The sequence below is a fragment of the Protopterus annectens genome, chromosome 1.part2 (assembly GCF_019279795.1).
Source record: "Protopterus annectens isolate FY-2018-M chromosome 1.part2, PAN1.0, whole genome shotgun sequence".
In the NCBI taxonomy this organism is placed as follows: Eukaryota; Metazoa; Chordata; order Ceratodontiformes; family Protopteridae; genus Protopterus; species Protopterus annectens.
Window position 1 is genome coordinate 49,138,566 of NC_056727.1, and position 19,943 is coordinate 49,158,508.

Here is a 19,943-nt window from a genome sequence, read left to right on the forward strand (position 1 = left end):
CAAGGACAATGTCCTCATACTAAATGCCAAAACTGTAGTATATCCCACTTTAATAAAATAAATAGCTCCATGTTATGTTTTATAAATGATACACCCCCTAAGAATGACTCTAACTTAAGTACCCATGTGGATGACTGTCTGTCCTTTGATCATCATGTCCCCACTATAAATATACGATCATTCTATCTGGCCCAGTTAGTAATAAATGGCATCTCATCCTCAGTTAAAGAAATCTTGCTTTCACTGTTTTCATATCTTATATACCACATTATTGAATATAATGCCTGCTCAGTATGCAGATATTGAAACACATTACATAGCTGGAGAGACCTCAGCGGTTTCTAAAAAAGCCACAGGCTTAAAGTCAAGATTTGTTCTTCTCCTGTGTTTTCGTCTTTGTTATTTCTCACCTTTTCCAAAAGCAGCATTTTGAGTGCCAACATTTCAATAGGCAGCCCTTCCCCTCATGTACTGCATCTCATTCTTCCTGGCTCCCTCTTCTCTTCACGTCTCACTTCCTTTCCTTTCTGCACCTCTTCCGTCTGCATGCCTCTCTTACCATTTCTCTGTCATCTCACCACTGTATTATTTCCAGCAACTGTTCACACTCACTTCTTCTGATGTCTTTATACCTCTTTATGCAATTATATGATGCTATCCCTGTAACCATCTCTGTCATTATGGCCAAATATTAACTAGAAACTCTGATAAGCATCATTCCATTTTTACATCAATGTTTTGACATTATAAGCTGCTTCTTGAACTAAAGGTTGTAGCATATTCTTGCTTCTATAAATATGCATATATATGTTTTTTGTATATCCTTGCACCTGTAAATATGCTTTGTTCATTTCTTATGTGATTCTATTCCCCCAGGCTGTGCCTGCAGATGGCAACTGAGCAACAACTCACTACTTCAGCAAAAAAAAATATAAATACATAAAAATAATAAATCCAGGTCACAAAGGAACATTGAATCCCCAAACCTAATTATCTTCCTGTTAGTCCAAAGAGCAAACTAGTATTATTTTCTTCATTGCAGACATTTTAAATATAATAAAATCTGGTATGTATAAAAATGACCAAAGATATTGAGGTGTAAAAAGTTTGTGACCCAGCATCTACTCGTATATCCTCATGAGATATTCTAGTCTACTCTAACAGACTAATCACCATATAGCCAATGCAATCTAAACCATCCACAAGTTCTACAATACCAGCGAAATGTAAATTCTATTGCCATCTTCTGTCTTTAGCACCCCCCTTGTGAGCATCTACTAAGCCCATCACTGACCTTTACCCTGCCATTCTATGGCAATGCCTCTTAACTCCCCATTGACTTTTTGTAGATGATCAGTATCAGTGGACAGCACTCATTCTATTTCAGTTATTTTCATCAACCTTACCTTTTTAATCAGATAGCTTTGTGTTTATTTATTTATTTATGATGCTTAGACATTACACTTTGAATTTGCATAGCAGTCTCAGCAGTCTGAGGCTGTTTTGACCTGAGATCCCGTAGATCACTGATGCCTTATGCTTTTTTATGACTAGTGCAAGCTGCCTTTGCTTCAAAATTTTAACTTTTTTCATCATAAACTCAAGTTCCACATACTTATGTAACAAATCTTTACATTATTCCAAGATAAACAGTTTTAATATAATTTATTAAATTAACAGACAAATTAACCTTGATTAAAGCGGGGAGGGGAATACCTCTCACCTCTTTAAGAGCAAGAAATCTGGACAAAGCCATCAATAATGTGGGGGGTCTAAAGTCCTAAAATAGGAACACTTTTTAAATATTAATCTTACAAAATTAGAAAAATGATAGAATTGCAGGTTTTGCATTAGCATGAATTTTCTGAGTGTATGAAGTCTGGAACTCAAATGTCTGCATTATTTTCTGACTTTAACCCTCAACGATTTGTCAATATTTTGTGAGAGAAACACAATTTTATGACAAACGGACCAAAAATTTGAGGCAAAAAGTTGGACATTCTGCAATAATCTGTACAGTTGAGAGGTATGTGGAGGGGGCACCTGAAAACATATCTATAAGATTAGCTCTGACTGGTTGTTTTCTGAAGTCAGTTTTACCACACCCGTAACCAGTAAAGAGTGACAGCAGGAGCAAGTTAAATTAAACCGAGCAGATTTCCCTATTGTCAGTAGTAATATCCTGTTCATCCTGTAGGATATCTAGGCATTGCATGGGAAGCTGAGAGAAATGATCCTTCCAATATATTCCCAGTCTGTTCTGGAGCCTTTTGCAGTGCATTGTACCTGGTATGCCCCCTATTCGATGTACATAGGGTGCATAGTCATAAATTGCCCACAGCATGCCAACTGACTCTTTTTAACAAGGAGGAGCCATAGCTGTCCATGGTCTTTTCAGATTGCTGTGCTCCAAAGAGTATCATAGAGAATGAGTTCAGCCACCCTGTGAAAGAACTTATGTTCTGTTGTCTTTATCTTTGCTCTCATCCTTTCAGTCACTATCCAGAATTTATCATTGGTGAGGAAGTGTACATGGACTAGTCAGTAAATTAATAGCTTCATCTTATGACTCAACTCTCCCTTCCACACTGTAGTCTGAGAGAAATCCTGCTGTACTCCTGCTGCTGTACCTATCCTCTGGTCTATCTTCTAATCCCCTTTGCCCTTCCCCTGCTCTTGCCTTTTGCTAAGTTTTAGTCTTGTTTGTTTGATTTCCCCTGCTAAGCACTTAGCCTGTCCTCAAACCTCCTATTATAGGTTCATCAACAAGTACTAGGCTAGTTGCCCTTGTTGGCCATTTTAAGCCAATTTCCCTTTCCAAAGCTAGAATTACACCCTGCCCCTTGCGTCTGTGATTTAAACACCTTAACCATTATACCAACCACTCAATTGTTGGTTGAGTTACTCAACCTTTGATTCATTCATTTCTTCGGTGTTTAAAGCACTATGGCCATTTCATTCCCTTGGGGTAATAGCTGGAACTGGAATTTTGTTTTTAGCCCTAGCATCCCCTGCTGTTAACATTACTTTGCCATGTTTCTACAATAGCCAAAGTATGCATGTTCCTATACCTGTGGTTCTCAGTTATTGTGTTACATGTTCTAATACAAACACAGATTATTGTACTTTAATTAGAGCAAGCAAATCACCTGTCCCTCTGAAGTAGGCATGCTTTCATTAGCTGCTCCTTTCCCACATCACCCCATGGCAGTTTCTCACGTGGCTGGCCTTATAATTCATCTGGTCTTCTGTCATAAAGCCAGCACAGCATGCCTCTTTGCGATGGAACTTCCAAGAATAGCCTGTTTTAAATTCTGTTAAGTAGCAATTTTGTATGATTGTTTTAGCAGCATAGTAAGGACTGTCCTCAATATTTTAGTATGTTAAGTTGCATTTTTATATGGTTTTATTAGTTTTCTCTTATTTAGTATAGCTTTCTGGATTAAAGTTCATTTTTGTACATCATTCTAAAAGTGGCTGGTTGAAGCTTTTATTTTCTTTTACTTTTTATAGGTTCATAGGTTCATAGGTTCGTACTATGCTATCTGCCCTAGGGCATTTATAAGCCTAGCCAGAGTGTATGTGGCTTACACCACCCCTTAGGATGAGAATACTACGCCCTTTTAGGGTTTAGTTTACTATGCCTCTGTCTAGTAGTGACACAGAGATGACCCCGGGGTAAACCTACGATCTCCCATCCACTCGTCGAGATTTCTCTTGAATAGAGTCAGTGAGGGGCTCTGCCTAACATGGACTGGGATTCTGTTCCAGAGTGTAGAGAGCCTCTGGGTTATGAATCTGTCCCTCCAGCACGTTCTATTTATTTCTGTGTTGAGGTTTAAGTCACTTGTTCTCGTGGCTCTGATGGATTTGGATTTTCTGAGGTGGAGCATGTCCATTAATTCAGGATTGGACATGGCCTTGTACGTCAGGCACAGATCACCTCTGAGTAGGCGGTATGCGACTGAATAGAGCTGGAGTTTTTTCAGTCGGGCAGCATATGACATATGTTTAAGACCCTTTATCCTCTTGGTGAGGAACTTTTGGGGTCTTTCCAACTGCTGCAGGTGTCGGGTGAGATACATCCCAAACAGGGAATTGCACTCAATCATTGGCCTGATAAGAGAAGAGTACAGGGGCACAATGACCTCTCTTGATCTAGATGTGAAACCCTTCATGATAAGGTGGGCAATATAGAAGGTCTTCCTAACCACTTTGGCAATGTGAGTGTCAAATGAGAGGTTACTGTCAACCTGGGTTCCTAGGTCCCTGATTACCTCTTCCGTACTTAATGGATTACCGCCTATGTGGTAATTTGTCGGTACCTTGTTTTTCCCAAAGGGTATGACTATACAATTTTTGGCGTTCAGCTTAAGGCCATGGCTTTGGCACCAATTATCTGTTTCTATGAGGCCTCTCTGAAGGATGTTTGTGTCCGCTGGAGTATCAATTATGGCGCCCAGTTTGCAGTCATCTGCGAACTTTGTCAGCCACAATCCTCCTATGTTTGCCTGTACCTCGGAAAAATAAATGCCGAACAAGAGGGGTCCCAGGACTGAGCCCTGTGGGACACCGCTTGTGACTGGCTTAGAGTCTGACATAGCTCCAGCAACTCTGACCCTGTGGGTTCTGTCCTTGAGCCAGTTTGCAACCCATCTTGTGACATATGGGTTTACATTTAAGCTGGTGAGTTTGTCTATGATGCCCGAGTGGGGTATTGTGTCAAAGGCTTTTGCAAGGTCAAGGTAGGCTGTGTGAACTGCCTTACCCTCATCAATGGCCTTAGTGACTGTTTCAGAAAAGTCGACCAAGTTCAAAAGGCAGGATCTGCCCTTGACAAAGCCAAATTGGGTAGGATCCAATGTCTGTAGGTCCCCAATGTCTTTGTTTATGAGTTCCATAATGATCCTCTCCATAGCTTTGCAGACCAGGCTCGTCAAGCTTATGGGGCGGTAATTTCCAGGGTCCGTAGAAGCACTGCCTTTGTGAAGTGGGACCACTGTTGCCGTACGCCACTCTTTGGGTACGTATCCTGTAGTAAGGCTAAGATTAAACAGCAGCCTTATGTGTGGGTTTAGTTCCTCTTGGAGTTCATGTAGCACACAGCCCGGGACACCATCCGGTCCCATTGATGCTGTGTTTTTAGCTTTAGAGAGGGCGGCTCTCACCTGGGCATCTGAGATGTTAGGGAGGCTACACTCTCCTGGGATAGTTATTTCTCCTTTTTTGGGGGAGGGGGAGGAGAAATTTGCACTGAACCTGTCTGCCAGAATGTTGGCAATGTCAGTGGGTTCAGTGTATTTTGTGTCATTTTGGACTAACTCAGAGCATATCTGGGAGTTTTCACCCAGGTTTCTAACATAGCTAAAGAAGGCCTTGTGATTGTCTTTTGTGTCTTTTGCGATTTTTCTCTCAAGGTTGGCCTTAGATGATTTTATGAGTGATCGTAGTTTTTTGCTAGTACTGATCAGAGATGCCTTCCCTTTTAGGGATTTTGCTCTGTCATGTAGTAGCTTTCTCCTCCTGTTGTAAAGTTTGTTTATGGCTGGGGTCCACCAGACCGGGCGCCTGCCTTTGGGGGAATGGGTCTTGGTTTTATTTGGGATTGCATGATCCATGCATTCTTGAAGGTGCCCATAGAAGGCATTTGCAAAGGATTCAGCAGTGTGGGTTGTGGTTTCCACTGGCCCAGGGGCCTTGAAAGATACCACTTTAGTCTTAAGAAGTGTGAAGTTTGCTTTTGAGAAGTTCTTCACTGTGGTCTTTTGTGCAGGGGGTGGGGGCGGGATGTGGATTTCCAGTGAGATTAATTTATGGTCTGATCTTACCAAGGAGGGATGTACTTCGGTGTGGAGCATTTTGTCCCCATGTTTGTGATGATCAGGTCTAGTATATTGTCTCCTCTTGTGGGAATGGTGACTAGTTGTTCCATTGCATTTGAGTTTATGAATTCTAGGAACCTTTGGGCTAGGGTGTTGGGGCTTGAGTAATGTTCCCAGTCTATGTTTGGGTAGTTGAAGTCTCCCAAAATGATGGTATTTGGAGAGACATTCATACTCTCCAGTGTCTTCAGGAAGGCTGTGTGGGGTTCCTGAGTTTGAGAGGGTGGTCTGTAGCATGCTACAAACTGTAAGGCAGTTTTGCCTATGGTTAGTTGCACCTGGATAGTCTCCGATGCTTCGTGCGTTGCCACTAACCTTTCATTCCAGCTTTAATATAAACACCTCTAGGGGTTGAGCTATGGGGGACTTGCTTTTGAATGCTATCAGTGTGGATTTGTCTTGTGCACAGTATATAAGGTTTCATTTTTTTCCTGTGGTAGTCTGAATATGGAAGAGTCGTGGCAATTGGCTGCATAGATAAGATGCTGATGACTGTTTTGGTGTACACTGAGTGGTGATAAACACTTGATGGTATACAAACGATGGTGATAAACATAAAGTCAGTTTTAGTCAGATAAACATTTTTGTCACAGGCCTTATTATACCTAAATAGATAGATAGATAGGTAGACAAGCAGATAAGTAACAGAGACAACAATAGCATGCAAATTTGACCATTGAAACATTTTTTACAGTTTACATTGAAATATTTTATTTATTTATTTTATTTATTTGTTTTCATTTGTTAACCGGATAATGTCCGTCTGGACAAGAAGCCCGTTTTCAGCAGAGACCCGGGGAGAAAAGCTACAGTAAACAGTAACACATTTTAAAATAATTAATAATACAACATAAAGTACAGCATAAAAAAAGTAAAAGCCAATAACAAATTATCAACTCTTACAAAAATACAGAATGTGGAGATAATGTAGAGATAGAGCATAAAATAGTAGTAGAATGTAGGCAGTATAACATGGTAAAGTATTTCATTCATAGCACATTGTGGTTTAAAACATATTGATTAAGAGCTGAAAAGTTGTATGAGATAGAAAGACGGAACACAGCAAGAAACAGATTAGTTATAATAGTTCATTGTTGATGTTATGGCATGGAGAATGGACTGGAGGCAAATAGTGAAACCAGGCTATCCTAAACATCAAATTATACCCTTAAGGGCATGTTGTTTTGCAAGTGATACATAGTGTGGAGCTTAGGTCACCTTCCTGATGTTTATTAGGGCCCTCCAGCTAAATTCTTGTCTGTGTATTCCAGAACAAGACATGAATACATAGACAGTGTCAGTAACTATACGTTATCCAAGTTTGTGCAGCTTTGGAAGCAGTATATTTATAGAATGGGGCATGGGTGCAGATCCCTCATGTTGGGGGTACAGGAGGGCTTACCCCACTGCAAAAACACTTTTGTAAAACTCTTACCAATTGTGAGTATAGTTGAGTCAAATAATTGCTATTAAGTTGGTGAAACTGGAGCTGTTGGTGTTGTTAATAAAACAAATACATGAAACATTACTTCTTCCTTAGTAAAGTTGCTTAACATTGTACCTTCAGCATCTGAAATAAATACAATTAAAATATCAGTTGTGTTATTTTCTTGTTTATGTTATTCTTTGATACTGCTGTATCTATATTATTTGCTCTGCATTTCTTCTGTGAGCTGATGTTTATAATTTCATTTAGGCTGCACTGTGGTTCTAAATGGCAAAAAGTTTCTTTGAATCTTTGAAAAGCAGTAGAAAATAATATTTTTGAAGATGCAAATTCCACCATACCCCATACTGTAGGGAATTTGCACTCACCTCTTTGATCGTTATATATATATTATGCCTGTGGTTACAGAAACGTAGAGAAAATGGAAAATTGTTAAAAAAGAATGCCAGCTGTTTTCTTATTTTCTAAGTCTTGATGTTTCAAAGCACAGTCCAATTTACCCGTGACAAAGAGAGGTCCAACATGGCAAAACATCAATAACATATACGTGATACTTGACTTATGCAATGTTTTAGGATTCATGAATACAACACATGATAAATAGTAGGGGTCCCATCTGTGATACCATTTAACAACATGGAATAAAAAACAGGAAATGGTGTTCAGTATCACAATCACGTGTCAAGCTTATCTGCAGGATTATGAAAAATAAATTTGTTTGCGTGTATAAATAGTGGAATTCGACTAACAGATCAGCACAATGATTAGCAGGCATCCTTCATTTAATTTTGAAAAAGAATATGTTAGTTGAACTGTACCAAAAATCATGGTGAGGTCATGGCCTGAATCTGCATTATAAAAACGTTTCCTCAAAATCTGTTCTATTATAAAATAGAAAAAAAGACAGCATTGACACATCCTCATTTCTGGTCAATAATGCATGGTAACAGAAGTGTTAGTACAGTAACATGGCAGGATGGAGTATGGCAAATGTGTCAATTAAAGAGACATAAGGTAACAGTATGAAAAATATTTAAGAAAGCATAAGTGAAAAGGAAGCAAGCGTCAAAGTGATAAAAGCCAAAGTCCAATTGCAAAGGTGCTTATGATTGAATTGTGTGGATCATGACCATCATTTATAAAGATGTACTCAGTCTCTGTGACACTCAGAGCCAAATGACACCAGTAATTGGATTCTCGCACTGCTGGATAGTTACTAACGATCGTCCTACTGTTCGCTTTCCACCACATTCAACATCATACACTTTAGCGTGTTGCCCACTTTCTTGTTATTTTTCTTAATCTTCTGCTGTCGGTAACTAAGCTCACAGAGTGCGCAGCACTTTTTGTTCTTTTACTGGGCTGATAAAGGTGTCACTATTGAATGACACATCCTTACTGAATATCTACGCATGCACAGTGAATTGTGTAGGCTGATAAAATTGTTATAACATGTACAGAAGTTGCTGATGTGAACTGACTTCTTGAGTTCACTCAAAAAAGACCACTGGGTGATGATTCACAGTATCTGTTCATTAGAAGCTGTCATTTCAATGGTGCACAGTAAGAGTATCTTAAAGCTGTCTTTCAATTTGAATGGCATGGTCTTTTGCAAGTGTTATACATGATCCTAAGTCAAAACCACTGAGGTTTATTTACATCCAAAAAAAAAAACTTTCATATACCCTCTACAGTTTCTTTTCATTTAAACTTAAAGAGCAGATATACTAATAAATGATATATTTTTGCTGTGTCGTGAAAGAAAATGATGATGTCGACATGTCCTCCAATGTTTCAAAAGCAACTAATTCATTTTACTTTTTCTGTAGCATGAGTGCATATTTTCAACATTATACTGGTTCTTTCTTATTTTCAATACAGTCTCCCTCAAAATAAAACTTGAATCTCACTATGTCAGTCATTTCATTACACACTATCAAGAAGTTTTAATGGGATATATTTGCCTTATACTTTTAAACATCTTTAAAGTCCTCAGTGCCATTAGTGAATGTCTATCCAGGATTGCAAAGCATCCAGTCTTTTTATCAAAACTTATTTTACAGAAGCAGAAGTTTTATCTTAGTAAAGCAGAAACGTTTGAGGTTATCACATCAAACATTCGTGTAAAATCAAATTCTCAGATGAAATCCAAACTCTGTAACTTGACTGCAAGGAAATGTCTTTCTTTCTGTATGTTATCCATCATTTAATCCATTTTAAAATAATCTGCTTTATTCTTCACAGGGTTATGAGAATGTCTCAGTCTCCCTGGAATGAAATGCATGCAAGGTGATCCAACTCATTCTGGAATTCTGCACAGGACAGCAGTATGTTCCGGAATGTAGACTCTTGTTCACGCAACACATGTTCAATGACTGCTAATTTGGGGAATGCCAATTCACCCATTGCATGTCTTTGGAAGCTGGAAGGAAAATTAAACACTAAAAAAAAAAACCTCTCACTGATGTTGGGATGGCATGCAGATTCTGCATATTTGAACTTAGATTTTATTAGATATTAAAGGGTATAGCTGTGCAGAATACAACAAAGTGCTCATGTGCAGTACATCCAGGATATTTTTATATAGTTTCTCTAGTACTAAGTTTTGAATTAACTTTTTTTTTTTTACATTCCTGAGTATGACCTGTACTGAATTATACTTGAATAGTTACTACTAGAAATAAGGCATCTCTTGGATTTCTGGGCTAGATGAATACTTGATAACCACACCTCGGTGTAGCATTTCATACCAGTAAAATGTTTTATCAAAAGATGTGATTTTTCATGTACTTTGTTTGAAGACTGTTAACTAATGCCATAACACTCTAATTACAAAACTTCCAGTAAAAATGTTTCTGCTTTCCAATTATAAATGTAAGAACAGACTTTCAAACTTTAACTCTTCAAGAGAGAAAATATCAATCATAATATTTATAGTATAAGCAGTAGCTTTGTGCCTTAGACACTGATAGCCAGTGACACATACAGGTTTTCTCAGCTATAAAATGTGCAAGTGTAATAACTGGACATTCGGTGTAAGGTCATTTGGATGACAATGAACATTTCAGTGAGATGCATATTGATGAAATGGAGGTAGGTATAGGGGTACATTCTTTGGCGATATTGTAGTTGAGGGCCTCACCAGTTCATTTTGTGCAGAAGTGGGCATGTCGCAAATTGAGTGACAACCCGGTCTGCATATTACTTGGGGTTTTTGACAACTGGCAATAAATTCTATATTTTTTTTAACATTTTAGGTCGATTAAACTTGCCATTATACACAATATGTGCATATCAAAGTTCAGTCATGCTGCAACACCCTGTAATACTTAAGACTTAAAGACTAACCCCACAACTGAGTAAAAGAAAGAAGCGGTTACACTTCCATACGATTGCGTGCTGTACTGACAGCACATAACCGTTCAAAGTGTCAATATGAGATTTTGGTGACTGTTTGACTATTAAAAGCACTATGACAACGGAAACACTTTAGTTTAAATAAGAAGCTATTACGTTGCATCAAATCCATAATTTAGCAGTTGGCAGTCCTCTAAGAAATTGAAATACCCCAAGGTCGAGAAAGTGTTTTTTTTTGTTTAAATGTTCACGCATACCGGTTATTTACTTTCAGTTTACTGTTACATTTACTGTCCTATTACAACATCAAGTGCACTTTTTCTTCGGTTGTACATTCAGAGGGAATGCATATTCATGAATGACATATCATGGGGGTGGGTTTTGGGCGTGGCTTGCTACTGTGCATCTGGTGAGGCCCTCAACTACAATATTGCCCATTCTTTTTCTCAAGCTGCAGCATCCTTAGAACTGATTATGTTATGCAAAGCGATAAAATAGGCAAAGTTACAGGCTTGGAGTGGGGTCAGGATGCAGGGCTGTCACCACCAAATAAGGCAGGTAGACAATATGAAAATTATTATCAACTGTCAAGGACAGTCCTGAATACACACACTGATCTACATGTTAGAAAAGTTCAGTCCAACAGAGACAGAGATCCTACTATGAGCCCATTATACAAATGGCAAGCATACCCCTGAGAAGGGTGAAGTGGGCAAGATCTTCTATGACCAGGTGTAACAGGGACTGGTGCCCTACATTACTGTTGTTGATGGCCATAATAAGACATTAGTACATGTGAGTTATGTGATCACTGGCATGATATTGTATGCCAAGACCAAACCACAAGAAATTGTCAGAGACAGGTCAACTGCAGGGGGTGGATTACAAAGAGAGAGGTATCTTAAAAAAGTGCAGGGTTTCTTAGTACTATTTCTGTGTGTGGCATGAAAACCATCATCCCTCATTCCTAATGGTAGCTTGGATGTAGGAGATTGGCTATTAATTACTGTGCAGGTGTCCATAAAGGATGCAGCCCATTAACATTAGCAGAAAAACAGATCTATTTTCCAGTGAAATCTGGGAAGCAACAATGTATAAAGTACATATATGACCATAAGTTATGCACACAATTGGCATGTAGGTGCTGGTTATGCACACAATTGGCATGTAGGTGCTGTGTGATACACAGTGGTGAGAGGGATACCTATAATCCAAAGTAGCCAGAGGTATATTATTTGTATGCATTCACAGGGTAGAATAGTAGAGGATGCAGTAAAAAAGGTAAGAGCATGCCTTATGTTAACAAACCACCAGTGGCCCCCAATGATGGCATTATGGATGTCTCTATCTTATGAGTGAGCAGCACTTCTCTATCTTATGACTGAGCAGCACTATCAGAAATGCTAGAATTGGAGGGCATACTAATGTCACCCCGCATACCTCTCAACTGTCCAGATTTTTGCCTCACATTTTTGGACTGTTTCTGATAACATTGCTGTTTTCTGGCAAATCACTGGCAAATAATTGAAGACTGAAGTCAGAAAATAATGAAAGACATTTGAATTTCAGACTTCATACCCTTCAGAAAATTCATGTTAATGCAGAAACTGTTGTTCTATTAACTTTCTAAGTTTGTAAGAGCAGTATATTTAAAAATTGTCTCTATTTGTGGGCCTTTGTCTCCCAGTAATTTATGACATTGCCCAGATTTTTTGCTCTAAGGGGTTGAGAGGTATGATTACCCATAACGGTATTAAAGGTAGAGGAAACACGATTAATCTTCAGCAACCCTTCTACTTAGTGCCAGACATCCTGTCCATGTTAGTCTCATTCAGATAACACAGCAGTCATCAGCAAAGATGGCATCTGAGATCCACACTGCCTCTGAGGTGTGTGCAAATCACAAAGGAAGAGATGTGTGAGTGATGGCCAATGCCAAGACGCCAAGACATTCCCTATTCTTAGTATCACCTTTGGCATCAATCCATGGAAGTGCAGGGCACTGATCCAAGCACAGATGGTCAGTATTCACACCATGTAACAGATGGTGCATCTGCTAAGTGGCATGCTTGAGAAAATGCAAACACTGCATGGACTGTCAGACACCCAGCAGCACATGCAAGTCATATAGAGAACTGGAGAAGGAATGTCTGCTGATGGTAGTGATGGTCCAGTTAGCGAACATCAGTGCATCCATTAGAATACTGGCAAAGGGTTACCCTGACCATACTAGAGGACAGATGTACAATGCATCATCATAAGCTAGGCTTATGCAAATCTTACACAGTCCCAGATACAGCTTCAACTATCCCATGTGGCTGAGTCTGACCCTAAATGTGGACAGTACTGTGGTTTTAGTCATCTTTCTCCTGCCTCCAGAACAGGGAAATTCCACTGATACAGATTATCATGTCCCTGTTGCTATACTTCATCTCATTCTGCCGTGGTCCCTTTAAGTGCAATACATGCCCATGACCATTCAAGGGGTCAAAAACACTGATATTTTGCAAGCACATCTCATGGACAGGTCACAGTGTGGTTTTTCTATAAACTCCTGACATGGATAACAATCTATTTGAGAAGATACCACCAGTTCTGATACTGCTTGGCTACTCAGTATACCCAGTTAGCATTCAACTCATGGAAAATCCAGCCTATCACACGAGAATATGAACTCTGACTCACCCCAGTTTCCTTATCACATAGTTGACTGTCTCATCCGTCCTCCTATGTGAAAGCTGTTCCACCTTGTCTTTGAGACCCTATCCATCCGTACAAATGATGATGACCGCACCCTGACCAGCCTTCCAACTTGTGTGGATATGGTAATGTCTGATGTACAGCATGGCCAGTCAATGCACTATACTGCATAGCCCAGATGTATTATTGCATCTATCTTTTTATTAAGTGTTGTCCTTCTCACATTTCATAGATGTGGACCAGGCACTGCCTGCTTTACAGTTTTGTAGTGGCTTGCGGCCAGCTCTGTCACACATGGGATATCACTAAAGCCAGTTCCACAGGTGACTCCTTACTTAACCGCTCTGCTGATAACACAGTTATACCTTGTGGTCCTACTGTGTCATCACATTGTAGCAGCTGTCATAGTATCATATTAAATAGAGTGGCACAAACTACAGATATCCAGCTGCAGGTATCTGGGACATACTGAAGTGCACCACCACTAGATGTCTCCAATGAGCAGATGCAAGCTTTCATAAATCCAAGCACATCTTTGATGATGTTCCATGCCTGCAACAGTGCAGTGTTAAACTTCACCTCCATCATAGTCTGGGAGCTGCATATGGGGTTTATCAGCTATGGTTCCAAAGCATATACTCATGAGCATAGATGGTATGACACACCAGTGCCCCTCTCCCTAAGCTGTTCAAGAGAAGAGCAAAAAAAAAAAAAAAACAGATGGCCAGATGCATTACATGCCCCCCCCCACAACCCTAGCCATTCAGGTCCCATTTCTGTGCCCTGTCTCCAATTCTTTAACATAATTTCTTCTTTTAAACTGTAGCAAACAGTTGCTACAGTTTATACCCAGCCTGCATGGAGTGCTTTAATTAAAAAAAAAAAAAAAGAGAGAAATAATTACTTTTAAACTGTAAAACATTACAGCTGATACAGTTTAGACCATGTTACAGAGCACGGGTATGACAACAAATGCAATACCTGCTTTACAAAGTTGGGATTGCATTAAAGAAAGGTTGGAATCGGCAGATCCTGACCCCCAACACTTTGCATCAAGGGCAGTTGCCCTCTTGCCCCTCTCTAGCTGTGCTACTGGTCATGCTACATCACCTGCAACACAACAGCCCAATAAGTTGTCTGCTGCCTATGTTAATGGCAATAGTAGAGAGAGGATTCTCTGTGTGGCACTGTGTTCACCTATCAACTAGGTTATCCTGGTGGTAGTCATCCTTCATGAAACATGGCCATAGGTCATACTTCTGCCATATGTGGGAATCAGAGGAACTGCCTCGGTGGTGAAGGCAAACTGCATAAAATGCTCTGTGTATTGGATGCTGCATGCTACTTGATGAAGTGGAAGCCCTTCTTGATCTACTACATCCTTGTCGAGCTGATGGGGACTTGATAGGAATGTGGGTGCAGTTAATTTCTCACAGAAACCTTAAGGAAATTGGACCTGTTATAGAATCCTTAGATAGCTATGATGTCATGGATACCAGTTAAGATCTTACATATTCTTCTCCAACATGCCAAGGATATGGTCTATGAAGCCTGTGAAACTCCTAATATGTCCCTTTTGGATATCAAAAGGTCCCCATGACAAAAATACCTAATGTTATACAAACCTTCATCTCCACCTGGAAAGATGGTAAACACATCCTCTTGATTCCATGTGAGGGTGGCCCATGTAGGATAAGCCCTGTATGGTGTCTCTGTCCTCATGATAGAAGATGAAAATGTCCCTGTTATGAATGTGTTGATATGTTAGTGTCTGGCAGATCTGCCTGTCATGCATGGAGATGATGACATGCAGCACTGCAGAAATTGAATCTATAGGCAGCTACTAACACAGGGTGTTCTACTAATACTACAGCTACTGCGAGCATTACAATGTCACTGAATCTCCTGTAGAGTAGAAAATCATGCATCATGCCAGACATGCAATATTTAATTAGGCCTAAAATACATCAAATATTGGTGGTAAGAATAGATGACCACCATGACTGATTGTACAAATTTTGTTAAGTTTCTGGATCATTTCATCATGTTTGATTTCAACATTTGCATGTGCAATAGCTCTCATCAGCATATTGACAGCTGTTTGCATACCATTATATAAAGTCCTTTGCATACAATGCATACTGGGCCATTTTTCCATTAACTTTGTTATGTGTATTTTTGAATCACCTGTTACTGGTGCATTACAATTCTGCACTATTTAATGTAGTGCTATGTGCTCCTTGTTTCTGAATAATCCCAGTGCTTTAATCTTCTTATGTCTGCAACATAGAAATGCATGTTTTCTTAACTTTTCAAAGAGTTATACATATAAAGCTCATCTTCTGTCATAAATCTACATGATGCATTTTTAGTCAGTTTCAGACCAGCCAAACTGCCCAACATGATACAGTAGTCTAGTTTCAGAGCACTAAACCTTATACTGCTTTTAATTAATGGGGATTACTATTAAAATTGTTTAGCATAAGAAATACCCAGCAAAGCAGCTCTGATTAGCTGCATAAGATTCTCAATATGATTTAAATATCCAAAATTACTCAAAATGTAAGATGAAGAAAACACTTGCAATTCATGTTGTGTGTGCAAACATTTTTTTCATTACAAATTTCACAAGGACCACACTCTAGAACCTTCAAATAATTTATTTGTAACAAATGTCCTTGAAGCATGTCAGTGTGGGGCAATAATTTGGTTTCTGTGATATCTGTTTTTAACTGTATGGGATATTCCATTAATATTATGTAATAAATGGGATTTGAGTTTGTATATTGTCAATGTGCTAGGAAGCCATACATAGCAGGTCCACTGAGTTTATCTATTTGAAGTCACAATATTGGGTGTGAAGAAGCTCAAAGAATTCTGTTTCAGTCTCATCCAAACAGATCCATCCATCCATCCATCCATCCATCCATCAATCCATCCATCCATCCACTCATTCACAGTCCCTTTTTCCTATTTTTGTTCACACAGGTGTAGGGTGTCACTTCAACAGTGGCAATCATCCAGTGCCAAGGTGTTAGATATTTTAGAAAAACATGTTGAAATGTAAGCTAAAAGACTGCAAACGTCTCAGTATTTGTGCTATTACCCTGAAACTCAGGAGTCTGTTTGCACTATTTAGGCACATTATCTTCGATTCTTTGAGTATACTGCGGTGGTGGTGCTGCGGTAGCGTTGTCGCCTCACAGTATGATGTTGTCCTGTTTGATTCTCAACTAGAGTGTCTTCTGTGTGGAGACGTGCATGAATGGGCGTACCTTCGTTGAAGGTTGTGCATCAGGGCCGGTTACTCAGCACATAAAAATCTACTGCCAATCATTAGCGGACCGGAGTTCTGCTGTGACGATCCCTAACTGGGAAAAGCCAAAAGAAACAACAACATCTTTGATTCTTTGTGGCATACAATGCATTGGCTATCATGGATATTAATAATGATAAATGATGTCATCTTCACAATAGCAAATGGCAGTGCTACTTGCTGCTGTAGAACTCCATGGCCACAGCAGGGAGATGAGAACCAAGCTTCTTAGAATAAATGGCTAGTGTAAGCAAAGACTGCTAGTCTTCTGCACTTAAGTAACCAAAGTTTAATAGACTGTAGGGACAGCTAACACTGTAGTGAAAACAGAAGTATAGATGCAAAAGGGGAAAATATTGCAAAAAAAGCATTAGATATATGCTGAGCTGCTGTGTCATAGAGCTTACATTATGGATGTTGGTGGCATTTTCAAGTCAATGAGTACTAAATGGTTGATGCGTTAGCTCTTCAGTTTAGACTTGCAGCCTTTGTATTTCCCAGTCACTGTTCTGCACAGAAAATCACTGTAGGTGCAGTTTGTATTTGTGTGCCAGCAGGGATAACATAGAATGGGGTCTTTATCCATTCCTTCTACGTTTGTGGGATCATGGACTTACTATATTTAAGTAAGGAGGAGCTGAAAGCAAAGTCACCCCAAGCATATAAATCATTAAGATTATTCACTAGGTTGAGGTATCAACCTTTGAATTTTTGTCAACTTGAAACTTGAGTGAGTTGATCGTTGGGGAGGCATGTAAAGAAAATGGCTTGAGTATGGAACTGCTTACCATGGATACCATGGGAAATCGAAAACAAGGGACCATCAGGGATTTGTAAATCTTTTACAAAAAGTTAAACTGAACTGTATACAGTAGTTAATTTACAAGACTGATGTATAAAAAGCAACACATTATTATGTTGTTCTAAACAAAGGGGGTGGTGGGATTGTAATTGCATATACAATTTCAAAGGATTGTTTTGAAAGTAGCTAAGGCAGGACTTTACTAAACAAACCGGAGGTAATTTATTACATAGATGGGAAGTATTTCTGGGATGCGAATTGGTCATCCAAACATGTCATATTATTTTGTTGATAGAAATTGAGGTCCTTTGTATGTTTGTTTGAGGAATCATTAGATATATGAAAAAGAAATCTAGCTAGTTTGGGGCTTTTTTGGCCTGAAAGACCAAACATTGATCACCATGCCAGAGGCTGTAGGAAACATAATATAGTAATAAGTCTGGATGACTAAGAGACTTGAAGTGTGTGACTTTTTGTTAGAAACCTCTGAGGTCTCTCCATTTGAGTGATATGTTTAAATATTCACATATTAAAGAGGCATTATATTTAATGATGTGGTGTATAAGAGATGAAACAGTGGAAGCAAGATTTCTCATATTAAGAATGAGATACCATAGGTTCCCAGATTAGTACTAAGCTAACTGCCTTTGTGAGCCATTTTAAGTCTAGCCAATTATTCTTTGTGAGACTCAAACCCTGCCCCTTGTGTTTATAAGGCAAACACCTTAACCATTAGGCCACCCTCACAACCCCTAATTGGGTCAGAAGGAAGGACTTTTTAACTAAAGTGGAGACATGATAATCAAAGGACAGACAGTCATCCACAAGGGTACTTAAGTTTATGTCATTCTTAAGGGATGTATCATTTATGAAGCATAATAATAAACTATTTATTTTATTAAAGTGGACTGTGTTACATTATTGGCATATATTATGTGGAGTTTAACCTTATATCATTTGTTTGATATATTCTACCCAGTCCTCAACCACATTCACATTGGCAGGTTTTCAAATATCAAGCCTTAACTTACAGTTGTTAGTAAATGTAAATATTTTAAGCAGAGAACTTGCATATTAGCTTGCATATCAGTGAGGTACTTGACAAGTAAAACAGGGCCCAGCACTGAGCTTTAAGGAGTACCACTTATGACATTTTTGCTTAAAGAGCTGGCACTTCCAGCTCTGTTAAGATATGTACATTACAATATATATATAGAATAATATATAGATTTACTAGTTTGTCAGTGATATCTATTTATGGGATAGTAGCAAAGAAATATGGTCAAGTCAAGGTATGTAATGGGGTGCAACATAGCCATTATTGATTGCTTGAGTGTCTCGTAAATAAATTCACAAGGCTACAAAGGTATAGGCGACCTTTGATGCAGTACTTCTATAGTACATCTGAAACTGCAGCAGGCTACACTGCCTCACTCTTTCCAGCATGTCAAAGATGTATTCCAAGAAAACTTGGCCATGACATAAGATATATATGTGCATTACCAATGTACATCCACAGAAGGTAAATGAGCTTAATGGAAATTTCAGTAATGGATGGAATGTACAAAAGGAAGACAAATGTACATCAGTCATTATGTCTGAAAAGTGACAAATCTCTACAAGCAATTATGGATATCATAATATGTAGATGGACATAAATATACGCCCGTCAGAATTTGCAGAATCTAACATAATCCACACATTTTCTAATTAAAAAAAATGAATATAAAGAGAAGGGGCAATCACAGCTACTTCACTATGGCTAACACTAGCTAACTATGGGAGCAGGATGAAACATACCCATGGAAATGGGGTGATAGGTTGGAAACAGGGTGTACTCCTCCCTTATGAAACCTGTGCTCAAGTACAATGCCCCTTCCCTTGCCAAGCACATGCAGCAGCTGTAGAGACTACAGAGGTTCCTGACCAGGAACATCCAGGGGTCTCAAACACCTATCCTATACAGATAGGCTAAAAACCCTGTCCCTCTACTCAGTCTCATACAGACTGCTCAGAGGTGACCTGTGTCTGGCACACAAGGCCATCTCAGACCCAGCCTTGATGGAATTGCTGCATATTTGTAAGTCAACCTCCACTCGCGCAATCCACATGCAAGGGCTCAGCCTAGTCTGTGACATTAATAGAACTTGTTGGATTTCTATCCCAAAAACTCCCCCATCTATGGAACAGACTCCCTCTCCATGTCAAGCAGAGTACCTCACTAGCCCTCTTAAAGAAGAACCTGGACAACTGGATGGGAACCAGAAAGTTCACCCCTGGGATCCCACCTGTGTTTCTGCTGTATACACATGGTACATTTGTAAAACATGTATACTAAAAAATATATAAGCAAAAAACACATACAAAAATATATACCAAAGTATATAAAGACATATAAAGACGTGAAAACTACACACATTACTGATGTTGTCACAAAAT